Source organism: Parambassis ranga, chromosome 1, assembly GCF_900634625.1.
Source record: "Parambassis ranga chromosome 1, fParRan2.1, whole genome shotgun sequence".
In the NCBI taxonomy this organism is placed as follows: Eukaryota; Metazoa; Chordata; class Actinopteri; family Ambassidae; genus Parambassis; species Parambassis ranga.
The window spans coordinates 5,729,345-5,747,589 of NC_041022.1; positions in this window are offsets into that span (position 1 = coordinate 5,729,345).

Genomic DNA, 18,245 nt, shown 5'->3' on the forward strand with positions numbered 1-18,245 from the left:
TTAGCCTGTTGTTTTTTGGTTAATAGGCAGATTAGAGCCTAATAATCTTATTCATGCAGATGTCATGATATCACTGTATGATCACAGCACAGTTTGTTTCCTCTCAGCAGAAATGTCCACATGGAAAAAACTCCCCAGCATGTGCTTTAGAAAATCTACAGTTACATTAACTTATTCTCAGACTGCAGGTTGGAGGTTGTTTGGTGGTCCCACAGGAGAGACCTCATGTACTTTTTCATCCTACATATGTAAGTAATATATATACCATGTGAACACATGACACTGAATGGTTTTCACATAACATTAAAGGCTTTGCCATGGATACAAATGTGCTCTCGCTCACAATCACTTCTCCTGCTTTGACTTTTCTTTTTTTCTTTTTTAAACTGCTTCCTGGGCTTGGTGTGTTACTTGCACAGCGTGGATTCATACCATTCATCATGTAGTTATATCATAATTATTCTTTCTGACAACAAAGCAGCAGAGTGGCCTTAAAGGGAAGATCCCTGCATGTTTAACAGAGAGGAAGAGCGAGAAGAGCAAACACAAAATATGCATGTCTTCCATATTATGGATGCCAATCAGGTGCACTAGCAGATTTTTGTCCCATCTTTCAGGGGTCAGCCATCACAGAGGAACAGTGTGTAAGTCAAAAAATAAGAAAAGTGCATCACAAAAGCATCCCTAAATCCTAAATATACTCTCCCATCTTTAGGGTCATATTGTTAATGCAAACAAAAAACATGTATTATTCTGACCTGTGATAAGCAGCCCATCCTCACTGGGGACGTTTTCAGATCTGTGTGGTCAGTGTGGTGCCCTCCTGTGGTCATATCTACACATTTGTGTGTGGACACGTCAGGGTAGCCAAAAATGGTGGATAGAGCTAGGAAAGTTTTGTCTTGTAAAATATATTTAATGCTCTTAAAGGGTTTGTTTTAGGCTTTAATGATCTTTTCCTGAACCTAACCAAGTAACTTTGATGCCAAAAAAACAAAGGTGAAGTGACCTTCACAGCAGCTCATGGCGGCCGTTCGACCATGGACAGACATGTTGTCCGGCCATCGACTGTTACTGCGATGAGTGGATATCACAAAATGAGACATTTGAGACTATTGTTTATAAGTCATATTTGAAACCTGGACTGAACATTGAGGCGAATATTATCCCACACTTTCAGAAACATTCATCACGGACTGAGCAGTAACACCCTGAATGCTCAAATTGACGTCAAAGCATCTGGCACCGCCTTCCAAATCTCTTCTGTATTTCTGAACCCTCACGACACCTCAAGTGAAACAGATTTGAGGTGACACCAGCGTCTTGATAAGCACACTTTAAATCAGAATGGAGCAGTGTAGGTTTACAGACTCCAAGCCTCAAATCTGATTACTGTCCTAATGAGCCAAAACAGGTTTCTGGACTCTGGGTTGTTACCTGTGAGACTTTAAAAACGCAGGCCGCCGTCCTCTGTGCTTTTGCACCCCTCACACAGAACAGCTGTACAAAAGTAAAATACAATACATATATAATTGTGTGAGTTTGGTCAATGTCTTAGCTGTAAATCAGTCATTTTAGCCAATGCAGGGGATTTAGAGGGTGAAAATGGACTGCCTTATTAGTTCCAGCGGGACACTGTCTGTAACAAGTGATTTTGCCACCTGGAACAATTCAGCACTTTGTTCTTTCAGATTTTGACCCCTACGAAGCAACGAGTGCACATCCGAATATGAAACCCACATGTAGTATAATTAAAGCGCTGAAGTTTTATGAAGACCACACGGTGATGCATCAGACGTCTGAATTAGCTCGCTCACGAGTCATTTACAGAAAATTTGATTAAGAAGTGAAGGAAACGCAGAGTCCCACATGGAGGGTGTCGGTATATTCAAAACCAAATGTAGCAGCTTCAGTGTACATAACTCAACGTAGACTTTCTTTTAGAGAGGGGAAAAATACATATTCAAAGGACCAAAGTGACCTTGTAAGTCACCTTATATATCAGAATCAGAATTACTTTATTGATCCCAGGGGGGAAATTGCTTATATATATATATATAGATATATATATATATATAATAGTTTATTATGTAATATTTGTTTATTAAATGTAGGGTATTATTTGTTTTATGATCAGTGACAGCTTGCAACTTTTATTGCTGAGCCAAAACAAATGATTTCAGAGAATTTAAAACACTTTGAAGTTCATAAACTCAAATTTGATGTGTCTTCATGTACACTGTGGCTTTGCCGCCTCACGTGTACACACTGCCACAACACTAACCACAAAGTTAATTGTGTAGGCGTTCTCATTTTTTCTGACCTATTTTATGATTTTTGATCTGGATTTTATGTTTTTTTCTTAAAGAATATTTGCACTTTGATTGTCTCTTTAAGTCACTTTAAGTCTCTACTTTTAACCTTCAGTACACTGGAACTTTCATTCATCATGTTTATGTAATTTTATGCACAATGAGACAAAGCTAGCTTAGCGATAAGCTGTCAGGTCCACTCCAGTCCTTCAGCCTGTCTGTGACTGGATGACTTTAAATAATCCGATCACCTCTCAGCCTGACAAGACGTCGAACAGTCTTCATGCAGCAACTGAGCTGCCTCAAGAAAAAAACACCAAACCTGCTGGAGGATATAAATAAAGTTATTTTTTTGAGTCTTGGCTATAAAATATGTGAGTTTCTCAAAACTGACCGACTGCTCCTTTAACTCTTGGTTGTGTTTTTTTTTACATGCAGTAAGAACCCAGCAGCCACACAGTGCATTAAGACCTGACTGAGAACATTTGGTGCGCTGCTGTGCTCTTCATACATCTCTGGCACTTCACAGCAGTCCACAGCAGCCACTTACAATTTAGAAAGGATTCTGTCTCTGCAAACATAAATGACGTTGGGTTAGACCTGTCAGACGGGTTCGGATAAAATTCTCCAGGCTGAACATGAAAGGTTTCTTATGAAACTCGATCAAAAGGTATCGTTTTTTTTATTCTGTGTTCTTACATACCGAACTGTCTGCTGCCTCACTCCTGAGATTCTCTGCTGAGCACCTTTTCTGGCCTCTTAATGATTTTGAGAAGAGTTGACTCAGGTCCAGGTTTTGCCCCAGATCCCCACACTCCTTTTGCCTTCTTTCTCAGTGCTGCTTTTCTCATTTGGATCACAGTTTTGCTAATACAAAGCCTCGGTATCAGAGAGTGACGTACAAAGGCAGCCATCACTGTGAGAAAAAGTATCAGAGAGAGCGAAACCTTCTGGCAAAGATGCACTTTGGTTATTCTTAGAAGAGAAGTGACTGAATGTCTGAAAAGGCCCCAGAGCAGACTACCATTCAGTCAGAGGTATTATTCCCTCTAGCTAATGCGAGACATAAAAATACACACTCATGCATAAGGCAGAGCCAATGGAAAGGTAGACACCATAGACGTGAAGAGAAAAAACAGAGCCAGTGTGTGTGTGTGTGTGTGTGTCAGTGTGTGTTTGGGTGGAAAGAAAATCACTCGGTGTCATCTGCTCACAGTGTCGCTCAGAGCCTAAACCTCAGTGGCTTTTTGGAAGAAAAACTCCTCAACCACCTGTTGTAATTATGCACTGCTGCTTTGTTGCGACAACGTGAACCACGTAATGTGCCTGTAACCACATCACCGCGCCGACAGCGCACCTTGAGCCGGACACAGAGCCTGCTGGCTCACATCTACAGCATCACTGAGAGTTACAATTTGTTCCTGGTGCCTGAAGGACTCAAAACACTTATAATTGGGAAATATTACTATTGTTTTTAATAATTTGAAAAGTCTTTCTGCAGCTCTCAAGCTTATAATGAATAACCCACACTTCAGTGTTTGACCTTTGACCTTTTGGCTACAGTGCATCTCATCAAAATCAATGTCTGATTGTCTGATTCTCACACATAAACAGCTGAGAGTTTTTTTCCTCTGTTCTAACAGCTGAGCGTTTCATGAACATTTATCTGGTTGCCTCCTGGTGATGCTCCTTAAAATAAATGTTCTGTGTTTTTCTCATCGCCACTACAGACGAAGCTCACGCGGTGTCACCCGTTGGTGTTTTCATTCCCCCTGTGGAGGTGTCAAGTGTCGCCATGTTGGCGGCGTTAGGTGGAGCGCGAGCGGAGCTGAGGTGGGCAGTTGCAGAAGCAGCGAGCTTGTGCTGTGATTTGGAACCCTCTTGTCAGTCAAAGTGGTCACGCCCATATTTATGTGTATAATTTAAGTCTGATGTAATTAAAATCAGTGAGTTATAAAATAAAATTCAGCCCCTTATGCAGGTGTCACAAAAGGCAACTTATCAATAAAGGTCAAAAGATTTTGTCCAAGACAGTCCCTAGAGGCCACATGGTGAACTGCAGCCTGAGCTTTGTGTCTCAGCCCCACAGGTTGTTGTTCGGCTTCTCAAAATAATACAGCTGACATGATTTTATGGCATTTATCGACATTATTGTAACAAATATGATGCCAAGACCTGAAAACATTGACCTGCTTCTTCATCGTGTTTTTTTTGATGACTAACACAACAACTGCTGGCATGATGGTTTATTCCATTTATTAATGACTTAATAATATTTATAATTACAATTAATAATCAAGTGAGAAACACTTTCTCATTAATAGACTTTAAACCACCAGTAACACTGAAATCAACCTGCAGATCCTGGTCAGAATATCCATAAATATCTGTTTTGCTTTGCTTCAGATCAGGTTACAAGGAGCCTGTTGTCCAATAAAAACAAGTAATAACTACATTTGTGTCCCCATGACTCCCCGTCTGTGCACTGCAGAGTCTCATAGAGTTTAGTTCATAATGTGCATTTGTGTTAACTGTCATCATAGAGATGATTTTAATGATGGAAAGACAACATGCCACTGTCTAAACTAGGCAATAAGGGTGGAGGGAGTGTGGGAGTGTCTGTCTTGTTGCAGCTCAGTAACACACTCAGATGATTTGATGAGTGTGAATGTGTGTGTGTGTGCCAGAGCTCCGAGAAAATTGTTGCAGAAAATTTGGAAAATCAAGCCATGCAATGACGTTTGAAGTGCTCGCTGCTGCTTGAATGACTTTTTAACTGGATGAAACGACTGTCTGGGAATGACCCCGGTGTGTAGAAGTGATTAAGCGGACCCGACTTTGCCATAACCCAAATGTGTTTGCATAACGACTTTGAGCGGTGTTCCTCGTGATATTAAGTAAAGCTGCTGAAGCTTTTAACAACTGCTGAGAGTGGCTGTTACGTTTCTCTCTGTAAGCTCAGTTTGAAGTGTCGCAACAACAATTTTACTCCCCAATAAGTCTGAAATTACTCAGTTTGCTCTTGTCTGTGAACACAAAGGGCCCCACAGTGGCATCCCGGTGTGGAAAGATGTGTGTGTGTGTGTGACGTGCTGGCAGTAAAGTAGAAAGCTGCAAAGTTGTCATTGGCTCCGTCGGAGCGCTCTTCCTTCCTAGTGTCTTGGATGTTTCTGCCGTATTTCACCCCATAACCCCCCACCCCGAATGGAGCGTGATTTACTGTCTTGTAAACACATAGGAAGTAGCATTGAAAACGGTTTAACAAAGTCAATAAAAGCAGACATCATTCCTATCAGGGGGTGGTGGAGGAGGTCCGGGGTGGCTGGGGGCAGGTAGCCTCCCCTTGCTCCGTGGATTCCTCTCTCGCTCATCCATCTCTCTGTCTTTACTCCTTGTCTGTCATCTGTGTCCTCTGTTCCCTTTCTCCTTATTCACTTTAGCTGTTTTTAAATCTCTCTGTTTTCACATCATCCTCTTTTTCCTCCCTGCTCCCTGCTCTCTCTCTCTCTCTCTCTCTCTCTCTCTTTATTTCATGCGTTGGGCAGTGGACAGCCAGAGCAATGGCTTTAACAGACCTACCTGCAGGGCTGCTTAGGGCGGCTCTTTCATCTGGGCTCTGGAGAAAGAAGCCCCCGGCCCTGAAACAGCTGTGTGGACCTGGGAGTGAGAGGACCATGAAAAAAAGGCAGAGAAGAAAGAAAGAAAGGAAATTCAATGGTCCTCAGGGATTCATACCTCCCCATGCCTCTCTCTCTCTCTTTTCTCGCTCCCTCTTTCTTTCATCCTCCCTCTCTCTTTTATTTCTGAATTACTTGCTCGCTACGAAGCAAAGTTTTTAGGATTCACCTTCCAAACAAAATATGAAGTACTTCCCATTTGACTAAATTGCCAAATAACTAACTGCCAAAGTTGAAGGTTTGCAGTATTAATCGGGATCTGTTGATCACTGTGTTGTCTGTTGTAGTTAGTATGCTAACCTGCTAGCTGTGTATTACCACTCCGAACCACCAGATGGGTAGAAACGAGTCACTGTCCCTGTCTTTTTTTGTAGATAGTTTTTAGCTTTGTATTCATGCTTTAGCTGCGGGGGTTCACTCGATTCTACGTGCTTGAAAAAAACTAAAAAAAAAATTTGCTCTCTAGCATTGATGATTTTCAGCCTGAGCTTCTGAGACAGAAGAGCTGGAGTTTTGGAGCTGAACGTAATGTCCCCGATGCACCATCATCATCGTCAGTCCACTCTGTGGTGAGATCACCGGCCTGGTTTTAAAATTCCTCACACTCCTCCAAGAGGTGGGATATAATCATAAAAAAATGAGCAGTTGGTGAGAATCCTTGGCCTCCCTATGGGTGCTGCTCAAATCTCTGCTTTATAACTGCTGGGTTTTAGGCCCTCTGATCCTGTCGATGCCCCCTCAGCACAGACCTGTGCACTAGCTTCATTAGCTGATTTGTTTGTATTGGATGGAGGAACGCCTGCTGGGATGTATCAGTTTAGTGACTTGGGTCCATAATGCTTCAGATTGCTCTAAGTGTGCAGGTATGGCAATTTGGTTTTTATGGGAGTTATGTGCATCTTCCCTGCAAGTGAGTGATGTGCTGCTAACAGGCACAGGTAGTACATGTACTATAGGAGGGACTCCATTGGTCCTGGCAGCTAACTGACAATATGCGGAAGCTGCTGTGTTGTTGGATGTTCATGAGCCGTACAACAATGTAACATTTTAAATAAGTTTAAAACATGCATATACATTTATATAGGAATGCGTGATACTACCAGCAAGACATGGGCATTAGCAGATATTAAAGGTAGGGTAGGAGATTTCATTCTGATGCACTTTTTGTTAAATTAGTGTAACTTCTCTTTAAAATCCGATAGCAACCGATTAGTTCGGCAGTTTCGCTTTAAAACGAAAATAATTAATCATCTGTGGAAGCTATAAAACACTAAAAACATCAGCCAATCCTACGAGGCGCACTTGCACGTAGAGTTGGCCGGTTGGCTGCTCTCTTCCTGCTCTGCGCGCCCCAGAGAGGTACGTGCATGATGGCCGAAGTCACAGACTGGTTGGGAGGCGTGGCTTCGAGGTGAGCTCCAAGAGAAAGGGGCATGTGTTTACTTTCAAAATCTGGCTGACTCTCACTGAGTTTTCAAAATCTCCTGCCCTACCTTTAACATTAACATGGAATACTACAAAGTTATTGGCAGGTAAAACCCTGTCCACACTGGATGCATTTCATGATCTGTTTAACAGCATATGTCACTATAGCTACTCAAAAGTGCACTTCCAGCTGACTATAAGATGGTGCTATGTAGCCTATTATTCTCTCAATGGATGTCATGGCAGAGAAAGTGACGGAGCAGGAGCCCAGACCAGAGTGAACACTGAACCTGCTTACAATCAATTTCAAGAGCTGAAAGAGGGAAAGGGATGCACTCCTCAGTTTATGTTCAAAAGACAAGTAGTTCAAGGTACGGAGTGTCAGCATCCTGTTCCATCAGCGTGTTAATAAATACATGTGCATTACACCATTGATGGGGAAGGCACAAACACTCAGGTATCCATTCAGACTTGTTTCAGCCATTTAAAACCAACAGAACCAGCAGAATACCCACATGTCAATAAATCATTCTAACGCCGATATATTCATACATCCAATCAGCTGATAGTGGCTATCACTACCCATCATCATCACATGATCATCTTCAATAAATTAAAAAAAGTTTTAGATTTTAACAATACAAGCAAAAGCTTTTTATTGATTAGATCAAACACTTTCCATCCACTTATTGTCAAATGTTTTAAGGGACTTTAATAGTATCATAACACTCATAGGTTGATAGTTAAGTATTCCAGCAGCAGTGTTTCCCCACATAGTTGAAAGCCAACTGTAGAAGATGTAAAAAACTGACCTGTGGATTACCTGGCCCTCCTCTCCTCTTCCGATTCTCCACAGGAGAATCTACAGAGAGAGAGAGAGAGAGAGAGAGAGAGAGAGAGAGAGAGAGCAAGATCACAAAAACGTGAAACGGCAAAGGAAAGATGAAGGGATGAGACGGAGGGCGGGAGGGCGGCTGGGCAACACGAGCACAGGCAGGTACAGCAGAGTAAGAAAGCAGATGAGGAAAGGCCCGTTTAAGACAAGGAAGAGGGAAGTACAGAGAGTGGACCAGGGCTGGTGTTGAGTGCTGTTGTGTTTGTTTAGTCCCCTTCAAAGGAAAGCTTAATTATTTTACCATGCTGTGCCTGCAGAGACCGCAGGATTCATGGGCTGCTCTCAGCCTCTATCTCCTGCAACTGAGGGCTTAACCCTTTGTCTCCCACAAAGCACTTCAAAGCTTCCAGTCAAAGAGAATATCAGACTTTAACTTTCAGCTACAGATGATATTAACATACTGAATTAAAACGAATTCCCTCCCTTAAACTTTTTTCCTTTTTTCTTTCCATCACACATCAGCTCCTGTATGCACTCCTCTTAAAATACTATCTGCCAGCACAAGCTTATCACAAACAGTAAGTTTGTGATGAGCTTGTGCTGGCAAAACTGTGTTTTGATAAATATTAGATGATGATTGACACCACTCTGACTATGTCATTAATATAAAGCTATCACCAGCAGTCAGATTAGCTAAGCATACTGACAGTAACCAACAACTGTGGATGTGTAGATTATAACTGCCGTTTTGTGTCCCTGTGGGAGGCTTCAGGAGGCTCAGACTGTCACCATGTTGACAACGTCACAGTAGAGCAGGTGGAGCAGAGGCAGGTGGTCGTGGAAGGAAGACGCTGTCACGCTGTGATTCGGCACCTGTCTGTCACTCAAAGAGGTCACATCCATAGTTATGAGTAATTTTAAGTCCTAAAAACACTAAAAAGGAGTTACAAAAACACCATAAGATGTCATCATAAACTGATATACAAATTCATTTTCTGTGCTTGTGTTAAATTAGCATTATAAGCACTGTTCTGTTGAGGATGGTTCCAGGGACAGGAATGGACACTATGGTTGTGCAGTCAAACACACAGTGAAACACCAGATGAAATAATCCAGCTCAATCCATCAATTCATTGATATTATAATTATTATGCAAAGTTGGCAGGTAGAGATGGACAAAGTGAAGCTGGTTTCACTAAACAATGAAACGACATGTAAATGCAATCAAACAAAGACTCACGTTTATACACAGCAGAGCCTGCTGCAGGTGAGTGGAGGAAAAGGGCTCACACCTTCACTCAGTCCTCTACTTATAGCCTCGGTCAGGCGAAGCTCCTCCTCCCTCCACGGCCAGCTCCTCCTTTTTAGGGTCTGCTCCTCACAGCAGCATGTGTTGGCCTGTCAGCATCAAGCAAAGGTTGTGGTTAGGTCCTTATGAAGATAACAAACACCATCTACCAACATGCTATGCTATATTTTTGCAAGATCACATTACAGGTTGATCCAACTTGAGTGGAAATTCCTCAAGTCAAAATGAAGCTCAGTAGTGTGTGTGGCCTCCGCGTGCCTGTATGACCTCCCTACAACACCTGGGCATCCTCCTGATGAGGCGGCAGTTGCTCTCCTGAGGGATCTCCTCCCAGACCTGGATTAAAGCATCAGTCCGCTCCTGGACAGTCTGTGGTGCAACGTGGTGTTGGTGGATGGAATGAGACATGATGTCCCAGATGTGCTGGATTGGATTCAGGTCTGGGGAATGGGCAGGCCAGTCCATAGCATCAATGCCTTCATCAAGCAGGAGCTGCTGACACACTTCAGCCACATGAGGCCTAGCATCGTCATGCATCAGATGGAACCCAGGGCCCACTGCACCAGCATATGGTCTCACAATGGGTCTGAGGATCTGGCAGTCTGGGTACCTAGCACATGGAGGACTGTGCAGCCCAAATGTGTGAACCTTCTCTCATCCGTGAAGAGCACAGGGCGCCAATGGTGAATCTGCCAATCTTGGTGTTCTCTGGCAAATGCCAATCACCCTGCACGGTGTTAGGCTGTAAGCACAAGCCCCACTTGTGGACGTCAGGCCCTCATACCAACCTTACGGAGTCTGTTTCTGACAGTTTGAGCAGAAACATGCATATTAGTGGCCTGCTGGAGGTCATTCTGCATGGCTGTGGCAGTGCTCCTCTTGTTCCTCCTTGCACAAAGGAGGAGGTAGCGGTGCTGCTGCTGGGTTGTTACCCTCCTACGGCCCACTCCATGCCTCCTGGTGTACTGGCCTATCTCCTGGTATCTCCTCCATGGATGAGCTGCACTACCTGAGCAGCTTCTGTGGTTGTAGACACCACCTCATGCTACCTCTAAGGCTGAGAGCACTGACAAAAAGCAAAAGTGAGCAAAACATCAGGCAGAAAGGGAGAGCAGAGAAATGGTCTGTGGTCAGCACCTGCAGAACCTCTCCTTTATAGGGGTTGTCTTGATAATTGCCTCCTATTTCCACCTGTTGTCTGTTCCATTTGACCAACAGCAGCTGAAACTGATCCACAATCAGTGTTGCTTCCTGACTGGACAGGCGGACTTCACAGAAGTGTGATTGACATGGAGTTACATTGTGTTGTTTCAACAGGGTTTGGAGGTGTGTGTGAGCAGTTTGAATTGTACTTTCTGCCTTTATGCTAAGCTAAGCTAACTGGCTGCTATAGCTGCTTCTCTGTGTTCAATTTATAGGGTCTGCCACATGGCAGAGAAACCAGACTTTACATTATTTCAAGCCCTTTTTAATTTAAAAGACTCGGTAAAGGCTCACGTTTACTAGAAATTTGACACATTCATAACACATCTATGAACATGCCATTTAACATCTGTAAAGCATAGTCTTCAGTACATCTGGACTATAACAGTTTAATCGTGACAGCTGTACTGTGACTTGGCTGTGGGCGTGTACGCGAGAAAGATTCACAGCTTTTCAGATAGCGAAAAACACAAAAAGACGCTCGGATGGTTCGTTCAGCTGTGGGACGCTAAAATCTGGAGGATTTTTTTAAAGTTCAAACTTCTCACTCAGGTTGTGCAGCTGCGGTGTGGCGTAGAAAAGCTGCAGGGATTTAGTACATTATAACTTTAGTGACTCCTTCATATAAATTGTATAACAGGAATAGTGTTAGTGATCTTGTTCACTCGGTCCTGGCAGGCACACAGCAGATCACTTTACATCAAATGGGAATGCCACTCACTTTAGGAATTTATATGTGTTATTACTATGGTCTAGACAGTCTAGGACAGATGTCATGGAGATGTAAAATTGGACTTGCTCCATAAAAGGAATGCAAGAGGGCGAAGGTGTCAAGGTGCAATAAGAAAAAGCATATTTCTTTACCAAGAAATGTAAAAAAATATGACACATCATATCAGACAATTGCTCTATCTTTGTGGTAGAAATCAGGGCAGATTTTAACACCATAAATTCATATTCAAATTTTACAAAATGTGTTAAATTACTTCTCCCCCCTAGCAGCCGTTTGTCAACCTTCTTTCTGAGAAAAAATAATATTTTAAGAGTCCTAACTAGATTAAATGACTTGTAAGATTTCCTGCAGTGTGACAGCACCCAGGGTGATTTTTCTGGGAATACCATTTTCTGCTCCATAACTACCAATAATACAGACTAAAGCTCGTCGAGGTATAAAAAGAAATAAATACTCGGAGGACTCGCAAAGTCACCCCTTCATCTGCTGAACAGTTCCAGATTTTACTTCTCGATGGCATTGCTGTTTTTAGACTTTGTGCTGTGTGGTTTACGGCCGTGGAGCTGGAGGTGTTCTCGGTCACAGAGGCTGTAAATTAACAGATAATATATACCGAACAAAGAAAACACCAACACAAGGAATTACAAGCTCCTAAGGAAAGCTCTGTGATTTCTTAGAGGTAATAATGAATCTTTGTGATGTTTTATGTGAGGTTTTCATGTATTCATGGTGCCCAGGGGATGAACCCTCAATCATTTGCATAAAGTTTGATAAGGATGTATCTCTCAGGATAAATTGCAATTGTTCTTTGAGTTTCATGCCATCATTATTCTTGCCTGCTTAGGTCCCAGGTGTCTTTCTCTGCAGCAGTGTTCCTTAGTTTCTCCTGCAGACCGGGTCAGTAATCTGGCCTGTAACCTTTCCTTTGTATGCAAGAATGCGTGTTCTTCTTCTCTGGATTACACAGATTTAACCCTACCCTAGTTTAGTTCTCTAATGGCAGTCACACAGTTTTAGCTGGTCTTTGGGTACCAATCAACCCCCTGTTGTATACAGATCTATTGCTAATTCTGGGCCAGCATGAAGTCGATCCATCCGAAAATAGCGACTGCCCTGCAGGAAGGTGTGTTTAATGTTATGAAATCAGGTCTTTTAAGACTTTACCTAACTCCTTTACCTCTAATCGTTACCTTCACTTAACCACAGGTGAAAACAGCTGGAGGGGTTTGGTGGACTTGAACTCTTGACTCCTGAGTAGAAGTTCAATGGTTTGCATGGCTGTCTTGGTCCAATAATTGGGGTGGCATTGGGCAATACAGTCTTATGTGCTATTAGCATAAATTGCATTCCTGACCAAGTGTGGTGTGTTTTGGGAGGATGTGTTATCGAAAAACACTGATGTTTCCTTGTGTGACAAATTTTGAGCATAACATTAAAAATCATTGTAGTAATTGGTTCCTTGTTTCTGCTATAATCACTTAAAATCAGCCTCATCCAGCTCTCGGTTAGGGTTTAGGGGTTACTTTTCTCTAACATGCCACCTCTGCTGCTGACTGACAGCGGGTGGGTGTGGTCCATCACCTCTTCTGTACATGGTAATATTCAGTTGTTTCTGTCTTAAATATTCCGCGCTGTAACCGGCGTTTTTGTGAAACACCTGGGACTGAAAGCGACCGTCAGGATCCACCAGCTCTCCCTGACTAAACCGGCCTCAGTTCTGCAGTAAAAGTCACTGTAAAATTGCATCATGGAAAGAGGAGCTCTCTGCTCTCCTCCCCATCTTCCTCACTGTCTTTTCCATCCCTTCATCTGATTTTCTATCACTGTCCTCCACAACCCCTCCTCCTCCCCAACTCACCCCTTGTTGGCTCTGCATCCCCCCCCAAGCCATTTATGTCTCTCTTCCACCCTCCTCCTCCTCTTCCCTGCCCCCCCTCCTTCCTCTGTAGGCTGCAACCTGTGGAACCAATTAGACCTTGTAAGCGGGGGCCTTTTGCCCCTGTCGTGTGGTCGGTTTAACCTGCCGCTCCATAAGGACCGCTGCTCATAGCATGACCACCACCTCGCCTGCCTCAGTGGGTGGGTTTGGGATGATGTGAGGGGGAGTTGGGCCTCTTTTTGAACGCCCGACCTCAGTTAAAATGCTGCATCTCGGGTTGAAAAATGATGCATATTCTATGTGAGAAGATGTAAAATTGGTCTCTTGTTTCTCTGGTGTTTTTTGGGATTCGGTTCATCCACAGTGAGGGTAAACAAACTCCCCTTTTAGCAGCAGACCGGCTCCTTTCACCCTCTTTTCACCCTCACCCCAACTGCCAGGAATGCTTTTAACAATTCACTGTCGGGACGCAAAGCAACATGGGACGCTGGGAGATTGTCGCATTCCAAAGGGGAGCGTTTTTTAGTTGCTCTTCACGTGTCAATCAGCAACACTATCTCCTCGTCACCCCCACCTCTAAGACACACACAAACAGCGGCTCTGTGAGCTGCGCTTTGCTGCATCCCCAGTTTGAGGATGCAGTTGTCGATGTGTTAAGCACCTAAGAATGCGGGCCTTATGGCGGCCGTATAGGACACACAAACACAGTTTTCTCAGACTTCACACAAAAGGTCGCCACCACCTCTAACATCTGTGATGCGGGTCACTGAGAAGCACCTCGTCTTTGGTGACACACACACACACACACAGAGATCACCACTTTTAGGAGAAAAAAACACACTTGAGTTTAAGTTTCCAGTCTCATAACTCAACTCAACTGTTTTTTTTAATTCTCTGCAAAATCATTTAAAACATGCAATATATTTTTCTTCCTTAATCTGCAGTGATAATGGGTCACAGAGGGCACACACACACACACACACACACCAACTTTCAACAGCTCTCCCCCTCTAACACACACTTTTAGTCCTGCTGAAATTCTTTGGCACATTATCAGTGCGTTGAAAACACCTGACTGGTATGTGACAGTGGCAGTTAGTGACAGTTCTCTTTTAAGTGGGGGGTTGGGGGTGGTGGGGGTGGTGGTGGAGGGGAAAGAGTTGATCCATTTGATAGGAGCCCTGCTGGATACTTGACAGGAGCTGTCAGTGAGCCGAGGGTCGGGGTGGCGCTTATCGATCAAACACCCCTTCCTATCTGCCGCGCTGACCTTCACGTCCCGAGGAGTGTAATGGGAGACAGCAGTGTGAGGGGAGGGGAGGGGAGGGGAGACGGGGGTGGTGGAGGTGTGGGTGGGGGTTGATATCTGGTGATCGTGACAAGTAAATCCAATACAATATCAAAGCTCAAGCACAGAAAACATATTGACATGACATGTTTTTTATACTGTCTCATTACCGGCACTCAGGTTTCCCACAGTAAAATGATCTTATCATCCAAACCACACCAACGCTTCTGATATTTAAGATCTCTTTAGAGAAAATACAAAAATGATTTTTACTACACTGACAGAACAGTGTTACAGATTATGGGCCCGTAAACCTGCTCATATATTGTATATTATTTTTAACTAGCCTCAGGTTCCCATATTAGGATGACAAAATAATTTCCAGAGATTAGCTTAATTATTGTGTGTGAAGGCCAGCAGTCTGAAACATTAGTAAAACTCACCTCATCTCAAACTACTGTAACTTTATATTAAAAAAGTGATAGAAAGATTTGAATTTAAATGTTTATATTTTTGAATATTTCCATCAGAATATGTGTTTACTTCCTGCCTCTGCATGAGTTTTGCACAAACACCGTGTCATAGGCCAGCTGTTAATCTCTGTGAGGCTCCAGCTACTCAACACCCCGACCAAAGTCTGAATTATTCTGCACTTTCTGTCCAATTTTTCCTCCAGTTTGAAACTGAAACACACACACTAATAACATGTTTTTTTTGGTGATCCTGAAAACCATCTTTTTAAGTAATTCTTTCTTCAAAATCTGGCTCTGCTCCTGCCACAGTTTATTTTTGCTGGAGAGGTGGATGCCATGCATTGAACCTGCAGCAAGAGAGAAAGAAGTGAAACACAGGGACACCCAGTCATCTTGTGGTTGACCATAACCAGTGTTTAACCCGGACAATCTTTGACCACCGGTCATTACGGCACCGTGCTGGACCTGCTGTACTGCTGTCAAAACACTGCGCTTGGCAGAGAAAGGCGCTCCACAGAATGTGACTGTGTGAGTGTAAAGTTGTTTCAACGCTCTGTCACGTCAAAAGGAAGCAACAAACTGAACATATGGGCTCTGATGTGTGGTTAATTGGCTCCCCCTACTGTCGCCTGGGTTCCTCACATGACCTCGGCACAAAATCAATTCACTGCAGAGGAGCTGCTCTGCTGCTGCCCTAACGTCAGCATCACATCAGATATACTGTACATCTGTATTCCTGTGCACACACTTCCTCATCGGCCACTTAGACACACACCTTGCCTCTTCCTTCCTTCCTTTCTCCCTTCCTCTTTCCCTCCTGATCTATAAATACTCTGTCATCAGCAGAGGTTGGCGGTGAGAGGCGTCGACCCCGGCCTCTCTCCGTCCAGCAGAGCAGTGATTTATGGGGGCTCAGGCTGGCGCTAACCTTGCACTTGAGCCCTGGCAGTATAAATGATGGCGGGTCAGTGGCACCGTGGATGGAGGGGAGAAGCTCTCTATCTCCGCCTGCATCTCTTTCTCTCTCTCTCTCTTTCTCCTCTGTCCTGTTATCATCAGTGTGATGGAGACATCATCATCATCTCCTGGGAGTATAAATAGTGCTGGATCAGGTGACACTGCCGGCCCTGGCCTTTGATGGGAGCTTTAATTTCATGCCTAATTTCTCTCGGCAAAGAGGGGATCGATGCTGCCCTGCTTGTGCTCCCTATCCCTCTGCTTTCCCTCTGCCGCAAAGACAAGAGAGCAAAGAAGGACAAACAGTGACTGATGTCCATGCACCAGGACATTTAGCTCACCTGTGAGCACACAGCCACATTGACATCCCTCACAGGAAGCACACGTGTTGACAAATGCAGACAAATGCCACACTCAGAGTTCTGCACTCTCAGATCAATACAGCTGGAACAGATCGCTTTGGAAATAAGAGCAACAAGCAAAATATAACCACACTGCTACACCCACCTGTGTGGTTTGTGTGTGTGTGTGTGTGTGTGTGTTACACATTGCCATGGTGATAAATATGAGTCCTGTGTCCCTGTTTGCAGCCCCAGGGAGGCATTGAACTCTAGCCCCTCTATAATGACTTTGTCTACCTATCGATCGGGCTATGATCCATGTACTGTAATTCTTATATCATCAGGCCCGGTCTCAGCAATAACTCCAAGTCATATTTCGAGGGCCTCTCGTCCACTTGACAACTTAATGATGCAGGGGTCCTTGCAGAGTTTGGACTTTTACCCCCCCCTCCTCGCACACCTCTCCCTTTCCTCCTGCAGGGCTCTAATTTCTCCTTGTTCTTTCAGACTAATATCAGCAAAGGCACAGAGAGGCTGTTCTCTCCGAGGACTCCCCTCTCTGAACCACATATCTTCTCCTTTTCACCTCTGTGCGCTTGCAGTATAGTGCGGGGTCGGTTGTCTGGGACTGCTGTGCATCTGTCTCTGATTTGGAGCACAGCCCCTGCAGGCTCCCGGGGAGACTCAGCCGTCCCTCTTTAGACCCTGTTCTTTTTCTCCCTCTGAGCCAGAGCTATATTTCATTGTCATTTCAACCCTCTCTTTCATGCCCGGGTGTAATAGCGGGAGATATATGGCACTCGCTTCTGCAGCCTTCTGAGCTTCCTCAGCCTTTTATAAAACACTGTCAGAGTGACAAAACAGCAGCCCTTGGGTATTCGGGCACAGATGCCCCCTCATCCTGAGGCAATCCCTCAATATCCTGCACTGATCCTTTTAGTAAAGAGACAACATCTGGGTCCTTGGACAGTAGGAGTTGGAACAGTCATCTCTATAGCTCTGTCTGCCTATAAGCAATCTGTCAGCTCTGTTCTTATAAGCACTGATTGAGGGAGCTGGCCTGGAATCCAGAACCAACGGCAGCGGGCAGTGACACCCCTGATGCTACCAATCAAGGAGCTGATTCATCCTAAATGGTAAAGACAGAGCAGTGTGTGTGTGTGTGTGGATATTTGTTAGCATTTAAAACTCTAATGATGTTCCACCTGGCCGCAGGGGGCACCCTGCACCAGAGAGACGTGGCCTTGATTGAGATGTGAGTAAAAGAAGAGGAGGAGGAGGAGGAGGAGGAGGGAGCAGATGGGGGTCTGCAGACAATTAAAGCTGCATGTTCCTCCACTTTGTTCCTGTCGCTCAGCTCATCCTCACTGACATCCCATCTACCTCATTTCTCCCTCTTGCCCTCACTTTTCCTTCCTTCCTCTCCTCCTCGTCTTCTTCTTCTTATCTTCATTACATCCTCCTTCCTCTCTCACAATCTCTATCTCCTCTCTGCCTCGCTCCACACACCCCTCCTCTTCCTCCTCCTCCCCCTCCCCATCCCTCCTCCAGCCTTAATTGGGAGTCAGGGAGAGCAGTGGAAATCGCATTAACGCGGGCCCTGCCTGGGTGTGCCATCCATCTTCTTTTTTATTACGCCGCGCCGGGGCTGCCTGGGCGCTGCCGTTCGATTTGTCACCGGCCTCGTTCGCTGATAACAGGCATTTGTCATCGCCTTGCCTCCCTGTTAATGTTATCATCTCCTCCCTGACAGCCGCCCTCCACCGGGGAGCGCCGGCGACAAAGCACATCCGTCAAGCGAATATTTCCACGG